Genomic DNA, 9,830 nt, shown 5'->3' with positions numbered 1-9,830 from the left:
GATAACCATTACCATCTAGCCAAGAACAACATGGACATGATACCAGTTACCTACCAAGACATAGAAAGTCATTCACTACAAACAATAAACAGAAAATACAGCAGAGAAAGTGTCCCTCTCACCAGATGTGCTGGTCGCTGCTGGAATTACAGAGTTCAATACAGACAAGGCAGCTTAATAGAAGATAAGATAAAAAATAAGCCACATATTTTCTGCTAGCAAACAATAGGTTGAAACCATGTCATGGCTGCGAATACAGGAACTAAGTTATAATGACACTGGTCCCTTTAATGTTTTACTTTATCTGTCCATCAAGACTGAAAGTTCAAGAGAACTACTTGGATGTTATAACAGTTTCAACGCGTTTAAATAACAGTGTAACAAAAGCCAGCCATGCCTCGACGATCGTGGTATCAAAGACCACGTAGGCAAGAAAGGGGAGGGACCAAAGAACTCACCTAAACCACTCATGCCGCATCCAGCACCGTTGGCACCACCTATTCCTGCTCAAATAGAGCAGTATGTCATGGGACAGTGACTTATCAATAATAGCGTTTCAGGAAAACAGGAGGTTTACATGATAGTATGTAATGGGACAGCGATCTATCAATCACACACAGTACAACAGAAACATCTCTATTTGGCCCTAAACTAAACCAAGATAGTTTGTATTGCAGATAAAACCAACCTACATCAGCCATGGTACTAAGAAGAGCAGTAGGTCCGCCTCCTATACACCCAATCTACAGCAGTTGCGGCTACACCCAAACTACATCAGCAGTTCTACCGATAGCAACAGATCGAGTCAATTGTCTCACCTACAACAGCTCACCATGAGCGAAGTTGAGGAGGGCCGGGGCAGGAGCAGCTGGATGCAGGTCGCGGGCATGGTCGGGGAAGGACGTAGGTCGTCCGAGGATCCCGTCGACGCTATCGCCATCTTGGTTGCCGGAGAGATGTGGCCGTGGCTGTGTCCACATGCTTGTATCCAGCCCGCAGCCATCATACATACATTCAGTTTATTCAGCATAATCCTACTGTCATTTCCAAGCGAACTAGCAAGAGTTCTGTAGTGTAAATATGTATCTGAAAATTGAATTATTTGTATCAAACTGGTTCAGATTGCCTTCTAGCATCTTTACGGTAGGCATAATGCAAATACCAATTGTTTCCATTCAACTCCTTCTACTTATGTATAATACTACAAGAGTCCAGACAGCTCCCAATTTCTAACTGAAGATTAGCAGCAGTTCAGTTTCAGTAAATTGTTCCTCAGACAATTTCATTACACTGTCTTCCAGCACAAGCTGGTCATGTCAATGCAGCAAAGAGTATCGACCGCTGAAAAGAAAAATGTTGCGAAATCACGTTTCCGAGATGAAGATGTGACAGCTATAGCTGCTGGTCCACATAAGCCTGAGCTGTACCACCCCACCATGGGTGACCTGGCTATTTAAAATTGGTGACAAATTTCCCCAGTAGCTTACATGGGGTATTGCAACAACCCGCAAACACATATGCATTATTGTGTGGCTACTAAAGTAGAAACTAGTGACATGAAACAAGCGTCTCACCTCTGCCAGCTTTGAAGAGCTTGTCGATGGTCTTCGTGGTGGCCTGCTGCCTCGAGTAGTCGAGGAAGACGCCTTCGAATTCCCTGGCAATCCAATCCAAGGAATCGACCGTCAGCACCACAAAGACGACATTGTGGAAGGAAGGAAGGAAGGGGGACGGGGCCTTACGTTGTCATTGCCTTGCATCGGTCGGCGTCCGTCATGAGATCGCGCAGGTGCGTCTTGTGGATCGCGCCGACGTGCGCCTGCGTCCACGAAAACTAGCACCACCGCAGCCACCCAGCGTTACAATCCGATTCAACGCACACAATAAGAGGAGGAAGGGGAGAAATCCGTGGGCGGGGCCGCACCTGGAGGGCCTTCCACTGGTCGGTGTCGGAGATGAGCGCCAGCGACGCCATGGCCGAGGGCGTGTCGGGGGGACCTGGCGGAATCGAGGCGGAGCCCCGGAGGCAGCACATACCACCTGGAGGATATCGACGGCGGGCAGCCAGAGAACCAGGCACGGTCGCAGAGGAGATGAGAGATCGGTGGTGGAAGATAGGACAGGGGAGGGGGCCCCACTTCTCGACCACTGCCACGTTCGCCTGCTCCACGCACCCGCAGAAGAGGAAGAAGGCGCTCACCATCTCCGCCGCTCCGCTGCTCCCGCCTTGTCGTCCGACCGGAGAAAGAGGACGCCATCCGGCCGCAGCACCGGATCCACGCCATCTGCAAAGAGACAATGGGGATTCAGATAGATAAAACGAGAGAAAGAGGCAGTGGCGGAAGAGAGAGAGAGAGAGGGATAGAGGGGAGGGAGGAGGCTAGATCCGGCGAGATTCGATTCCACGGGTCAAATTTGTCAAAGAGCTCGATACGGGTTGCAGCGGCGGTTGGATCTGGATGGGGATGGCCGTGTGGCTGTGGGATTGGGGTGTAGCGTGCAGAGGTGGCGGCAGCGATGGGGAAAAGGGAGCGGGAGGTCGGCGGCGGTGGGTGAGGTGGACGGCGAGAGTATGTGCTTTACTATGGGCAATTTGGAACTACAGAAACGATTTGGTTTTTAACTAAACAACAAATATTCATTTCTTGCAGGTTATCTTTAGGGCCACTGCACTTATCCGTATATGGTAGCTACTCACTCCGACAGAGGTCAGGGAGCATTTGGTTAATGGATCTATCCGATGGGAGACGGTAGCTCGGGTTATATTCAACCGGTTTGGATGGCGGTCATGTAATTGGATAGGTATTTAATTTCCTATCTGTTTTATTTGTCTGCCCGTTGTGGTTGTCCGATTTGTTTCTTTTGTGCTCTGTGTCGAGCACAACCTTTTTGTTTGAGACTATGAGACTTTTGTTGGATCTTTTGCTTATTAATAATATGGCCGTATGCATCGTTCTGATGCAGAGGCCGGGGCAAACCCCATTTTCGAAACAAACACATGCGTACTGGGCTGTAGCATTACAAACTGGCCGCTTTGCATGTACTAGTATCCAAGAGCTCGATCGATGTGGCTATCAGATCGAGGCCACCTCCTTCCAAGCGTTCATGCGTGTGGCCGACACCCTCGCACGAGAACCACGTATGCTACCTTGCTGCCTGGTTTGCATGAGCTGACGCAAGAGAGAAAGGGAAGAGGACAGATAGATGAGGAAAATGGAGATGACATGTAGGCCTAGGTTATCAGTGAGAGAATGAGTGATCCCGGCCAGGATTGTGCTTACACACAGGTTTAGGGTTTGTTTTCGGTTAAAAACAATCGGGATTTCAGAAGATAGTGTACGAACTTCTGGGATTACGAAAAAAGGATCCCCCTCCCCCAGCTTTATATTATAAAGCAAGAACCACTTACATCCAAAGCATCGATACAAACGCACACCACACATTTCCAAGGCGAGATATAAGAAAGCCGGGCAACGAAACACACCCTCAACGTAAACCAAGCACCTACAAAATGTGCAAAAACGGAACCGCTTAGCACCGACGGAGACCACCAAGAGCAATCATCTGGGAGAGCATGTGACAAACCACGCCGGACCGAGGGCTCCAAGACGATACCTCCAAGAAGGGTACGACCACGGAATATCGCCACCGTCCGATCCGAAGATCAAGTTTTCACCCGGAGCGAGACGAAGGAGAGGGAGCACCACGACAGAGCCTACAAGGAGGAACACGACATCCGCGAACGCCGCCACCATCGGCCAGTGCACGAACTGGATAGGTGATGAACCCCGGTGTTTCAATCCCTTCGTCGCATCCCCGATCCCCGGTACTGGGCTGTAGCATTGCAAACTGGCCGCTTTGCATGTACTAGTATCCAAGAGCTCGATCGATGTGGCTATCAAATCGAGGCCACCTCCTTCCAAGCCTTCATGCGTGTGGCCGACAAACTGGCCCATGCCGCACACGAGAACCACAGATGCTACCTTGCTGCCTGGTTCGCATGAGCTCACGCAAGAGAGAAAGGGAAGAGGACAGATAGATGAGGAAAATGGACATGACACGTCGGCCCATGACTGGGATTGTGCTTACAACCAGGTTTAGGGTTAAAAACGATCAGGGTTTCAGAGGATAGGGTACAAACTTCCAGGATTCTAAGGCGAGGGCTCGTTTACGACTAGCTCTACAATCTTAAGGTTCAAATCATACTTCACTCCGCCGGAGCCTGTTTATGGTCCCGACTTCCACGGCCCATCACCGATTAGGGTAATCACCTTGTCCTCTTCGTCCCAATTTGCTGCTACGCCAACGTAGGGTTAGGGACTCCGGTGCAGCATTAGCTCGTCAATGACTGCGGGCTAAAGTTGATACACTGATATGTTATGGAAATCTCATGAATATGGTACGTACGTAGCATGCACCCTACTTGAGTGTCTCAAACTAAATGTTGTTATCCAAAACAAAAATCTGCTCTACTTCCATTTAACTTATTACTAGCAATATACCCCTGCGTTGCAACGGAACCAAGGTAGAATAGTATTTGTTCACAAACTCGAAAGAAAACACTCTTGTTTTGATATACATATATCACTAAAAATATATTACGTTTCACTCAAAATATATTTCTCAGGCTGTTTTGATGAGGTTAGGGAGGGATGTAGTTGCTTTCAAGATAATAAGGGGTTTTCTGCAAATTGGAGCAGAGAAATTGGCTATTGTTGCAAAAATGCAAGAACTTACCTTGCAACCGTTAGATGCTGATTTAATGGTCAGAAATAACGGATGACAGACACACCATCATCACCAACTAAGTCTTTTATAGGAGTAGAAATGTGCTTTGCTGAAATACAATTGAAACAGTCATTACTATTCTGTGTTACGTGGCCCAAAATTATGTAATTTTCACACTGCTTTGAGAGGGAGACATGCATGTTGGACCATAACCTCTAACATGAAACAAAATAAGAAGGGCCACTAAACAGATGATAAAAACATGAAAGTGCAGCGCTCAAGTGGTTTCGTCAGGCAAAGAAAAAACAAAGCACAAAAGTATGACAAACGAACGGCCACCATGAAGGATAATGAAGGCATCGACCAGGTACAACGAATGGCTGAAGAAGTCCATGCCTCTAAGTATGACAAACGAACGGCCACCATGAAGCAAAGCTAAATGGAAGAGTAACCCAGTCACCCTAAACACATAGCATCAGACGAGGTAGGCCTCTTACTTATAGATATTTTGACACATGAGGGTAGGGTATGATCTTGAGGCTTCATATTGAGGAGATTATGACAGCACATGTATCATCTCTTTCCAAGCTAGCTAGCTGTGCAATTGACAAGCGGGTTCGAGGAGTATCCATGAGGGGAGATGATGATATTTTGAGCTTTTATATGTAGTGTGGAACTGAACATGGTGGGTGGAAATCCTATGTCAAATGAATGAAAGATGCATGTTACACGAGGGAACAAAATGAATCGATTAAATGAAAGATAACTACCATTCAGATGGGAAATGACATGGTTGATCGATGGTACGCACATATCCAATGGGCCAGATCACCATATATCTTTTCTAAAGAGCGTTCTTTTTTCTTGTCTGCCAAAAGCTCTTTTAAAATGCTTTGGTGGACTAGAAGAAAATCTACAACCAAATCTATGACATTGATTGATGTGGCCTAATAACCTGTTTAAGAATATTAACATTATAGCAACATGAAAATTTGCAGCCCGTATAGAAACAAGGCTCACACTATAAAATTCATGACCAAATGAAAGAAACAAATTTCTTTTACAATGAATGCTACGGGTTCTGATAAGGTAACAAAGATAAGCGCTCCATGTACTCTCCAACTACTTGAATAGTCTATGCAACACTAAGTTGTGGCGCCATGCAAAAAAAACATGAAGTTGTGGCACATGGAGCCGCAGAACTAGCTATTCATTGAGCAAGCACCATCCAACGTAAATGTTGCATGATGCTTGTGTAGTTTTACCGGCAAGAAATTTTCCTGGCACATCCGGTTCCAGGCATAACCATATACTGATCTGCCATAGACAAGCCTAGTTCTCACCCCCAGTGAAACGATTACTGGATTGGAGGAAGAGGAGATAATAATATAAGGGCGACCAAAACCATTCTATGTTCTGAAAGAATACACCAGACATGTGGCAGTAAAAGAGCAGAAATGAGCTGATCAAATGTATAAAAAATGAGTCAACCCCAGAAATGAAATGTGATCAACACATGATAGACAATAACAGATGTAAATGACATGTCAGGGAGCTCTTGCTTGCAAAAAGAATATATATCAGGGAGCACAAAAAGAGCAGCAAGCACAGTGATGTTCTGAAACATACCAATATCTGATGAACACATTGACACAACACTGCAGCAATGTTGAAAACTAATGCAATAGCAGCGCTAGAATTCCATGTACGCTCAAACATTAGCTGATGGTTCTAGGAAAAGCTTAGCCAATAGCAGGACAACTACATACACAACTAACATGACTTATAGCTGCTTTTAATAAGGTATATAAACCATCTAGGACCAAAAAATACCGAATCAACGGGTTTCATGTGGCAGACATACATGTCGTCAAAAACCCAAATGACGGCTAAGCAAGTGACCTGGACAAACAGAAGTGAAGTTTAGTCGCCATCCTTGCACTCCAAACCAGCAGTCTGACACAAAATAAGACCCCATAATGCAGATTAAAGCCTGCTAAATAGATGAATGATGAACCGCTGTTGTTAGATGCAATACAATACAATCATATAAATTTTCGGTAACTAGTAGAAGTTATATGGTCAAAAGTTGAATGTATAGTTTGGCTCAAATGCTTCAGTTCAGAATTGTGCAGAATTGCACAAACCTTTTTAAATAATTTAACCAAGTACCCATGTGATTTCACTTCAAGAGACGACATACTACTAGGCCTAATTGTTGGGAGCATTCACCTTAAATTAAGAAGAACTGTAAGTTTTTTTATGTACAAAGGAGCACTGCAGTATGAAGATGATAATCTGCAATCAATCATGAAGGAAGTAAGAAATGAATGCCGAGGTGAATGACCAGAAATATAGAAGATAGTTATTAATGTACAAGGAATAAATCTATATTATGGGGAATAGGCAGTAGCATTTCCAAAGTGAGTTTATAAGAATATTTCAATCAATAATATGCTCCTGCTTTGTTTTATCTGTATGATACTAGAGACATCAATTAAGCAGGGTAAGAAACAAATTCTTCTTTATTTTCTAAGATTAGCAACTAGAATATCATCCAAGGATCAATAAGTCTAAGTGCTTATAAGGATTATAATGGGCAGAATATATCTTGGTTGCATCAGCATTAAGGACTGTAAGCTCAAGTAAAAAGAATCACAAAGCATATAGTAGCATGAAACAAACACCAATGTCACATTGCAATGCAAAATGCAAAAAGGAAAAGACTGAGAGCAAGCTTACCACATTAAATTGTTGGTACGGACAAGGATGCTGGGAAACCAGCATACAGGTGCTCTTCGTAAGTCTTGTCCGCAATCACACAGAACCGCTCAAGCTGGAGAGTCTGAAGATTCAATGAAAAACAATCCGTTTCTTTACCCTCTGCCGAAGGTGATGTCAAGAGCAAGTCTTTTGGAATACCTTGCAGGAGCAGGTATCCCCCAGCAACACCCACGATTCTATAGTGCCGATATGATAAAGGCAAGGAGATCATCGCCTTTGCTTGCCACGAGTTTGTGCTGTCCCCATCATTTCGCAGTATGCCATACCAAAGGTGAAAGACTACACCACCTTGTTTCTCATCAAAATCGTCGAAGATAGTAAACATCCCAAGTCTTCCTTTAGCTCCCTCCACAAATGTCATCTCATACTCTTCGGGCCAGGGCTCAATGGGTAGGTTGACAACAGAGAACTCCATCCTATCTATGTCGAGCATGAGCAACTTGTTCCCCGGGAAAAATGCCCGACAAAAAGATCGACGGCAATAGTAGCGCCTTGAGGCCCAATATATCTCAGATCCGGAATCAAATGCAACAGTACGCCATTGTCCGGCACCTCGAGAGAAGACGAAGAGAACCAGCTTGGTTTTGCATCGCGCCAAGCACATGACTCTGAAGGATACACCGTCGTCCTCATCCTCGGCAGGAGGCGCAAGGAAGTAATCCACATCCGTGATATCTGGCTCATGGACTAATGCAGTTAGGTCGTCAGGGATGACAGGCAGCACAAGGTAGAGACCGAACAATGGGTCGCAGACGGCGAAGTCCCTTAGTAATTCCCTGCCGCTCCAAGGGTAGGTTCTTCCCTTGGGGACGCCAGCGAGGAGGACGCGGCCATCACGAACGTCGGTTATACCCCACCGCTCGCGGGATGGGAGGAAGGAGCACCAGAAGTCGGCCCCGGCATCGGCGTAGGAGCGGGCGGCGGCAGCGGAGGGGTGGGGCAGCTGGGCAGGTATGAACGGGAGGTCGAGGATACCAAGGAGGGGCGGCGGGTGGAGAGCATGGAAATGGAGGCGGATGGCGTGGCCAGCGACCACGCGACGGAAGGAGATGCAGGCCATGGAGGCGCGGGCGAGGTCTGCGGCCGTGGGGAGCCGGAGGAAGATCTCCTCGAGGAGCTCGTCGAGGATTGGTTGCTCCGGCGGCGCGGCCTGTTGGAGCGGTGACTGCTCCGGCGGCTGCATTGGGGGTGGAGGACTGAGATTGGGGTTTGAGGGATGGCTTCGGCGCTTCCGGAATTAATGCCTGACTGGAAAATGAGCTAGTGCTATTATTTATCCTCTTTTTTTCTATCCATATTAAATTATTGAAAAATGTAGCACTATCATTTTCTTCTTTTTACCAAGGCCACAAATGGTCAAATTATTTTAGGAAAATTTACATGGATATAAGTTTCTAACAATACCTATGCGCATGATTCTTTGTGAAAATTTCAAAGCATACACATACGTTGTGTGGTATAGGTTTTATGGAGTGAATTCTTGTGTGTCCAGGTTCCAACATTTATCTTCTGAAATTATTCTAATCTTTTGCGGTTAATAATTAAGGTAAGAAACTCCAATAGAATTATCATGTTTTTGTTATTTTCTAAGGACAACAAGATATAAATTACAGTATATTTGCATCAAATGATTCGGCATTAAGAAAATCTTGAGTTATTCTTTACATCCTCCTATGTTGCCTTAACACAGCCTTTTCAACATGTAGCAATTTTGAGTGTTAATTGTGTTCACTAGCATGCACATGCACGTATAAATTGACCCGAACTAGGTTGTTGCATGAGTATTGTAGCTGATCTTCAAATTGTGAGATATGGTCGACTACCTCTATACTCATCCATGCTCTTCTAGTTAATCATAATCTACTGATAAGGTGCCATCCACAACTAGTTGAAATCCGGGAAGCAGTCTAAAACAAGCACGGTGTTCTGTGGCCTCCCATGCAATGGCTATAGCTATTCCCCACAACTCTTATTCCTTGGTGGATGTCTTATAATGTAGTAGCAAAATATGGATTTTACAGTAGAGAGCAGGAGATCCTGATCCCATATATAGAAACTCCAAAATGGTTCATATATAGACAGTATGATTGATTTTCAAAATAGGATCCGATGGTAGTGGGGGAGAGGTCCGGGGATGGGGGATGTTGTTTTGTGAAGAATATGTGATGTGTATGTAACTTATGGGTCAAGAATTGACAACAAATGCACCCGCGGTGTTAATTGCATTACTACTTTTCTCCTTCTAAGAGAAGGTACATACCACAAAGATGGTTAGAGGCAACATCTAAGCGATAGAAAGTCCCATCAACATGTTATAA

General features: G+C 45.2%; 1 long non-coding RNA gene across 1 annotated transcript; it reads right to left on the bottom strand.

The window, feature by feature from the left end:
- Positions 1-1,601: 1,601 nt before the first annotated feature.
- On the bottom strand, positions 1,602-2,012 carry LOC119306871. The gene is made up of 3 exons (XR_005149065.1): positions 1,925-2,012; positions 1,743-1,819; positions 1,602-1,657 (listed from the first exon to the last, which is right to left on the bottom strand). It is a non-coding gene; the product is annotated as an uncharacterized LOC119306871 (long non-coding RNA).
- Positions 2,013-9,830: the final 7,818 nt, after the last annotated feature.

The sequence above is a fragment of the Triticum dicoccoides genome, chromosome 5B (genome assembly GCF_002162155.2).
Source record: "Triticum dicoccoides isolate Atlit2015 ecotype Zavitan chromosome 5B, WEW_v2.0, whole genome shotgun sequence".
Lineage (NCBI taxonomy): Eukaryota > Viridiplantae > Streptophyta > Magnoliopsida > Poales > Poaceae > Triticum > Triticum dicoccoides.
This window is presented reverse-complemented; position numbering and strand designations above follow the sequence as displayed.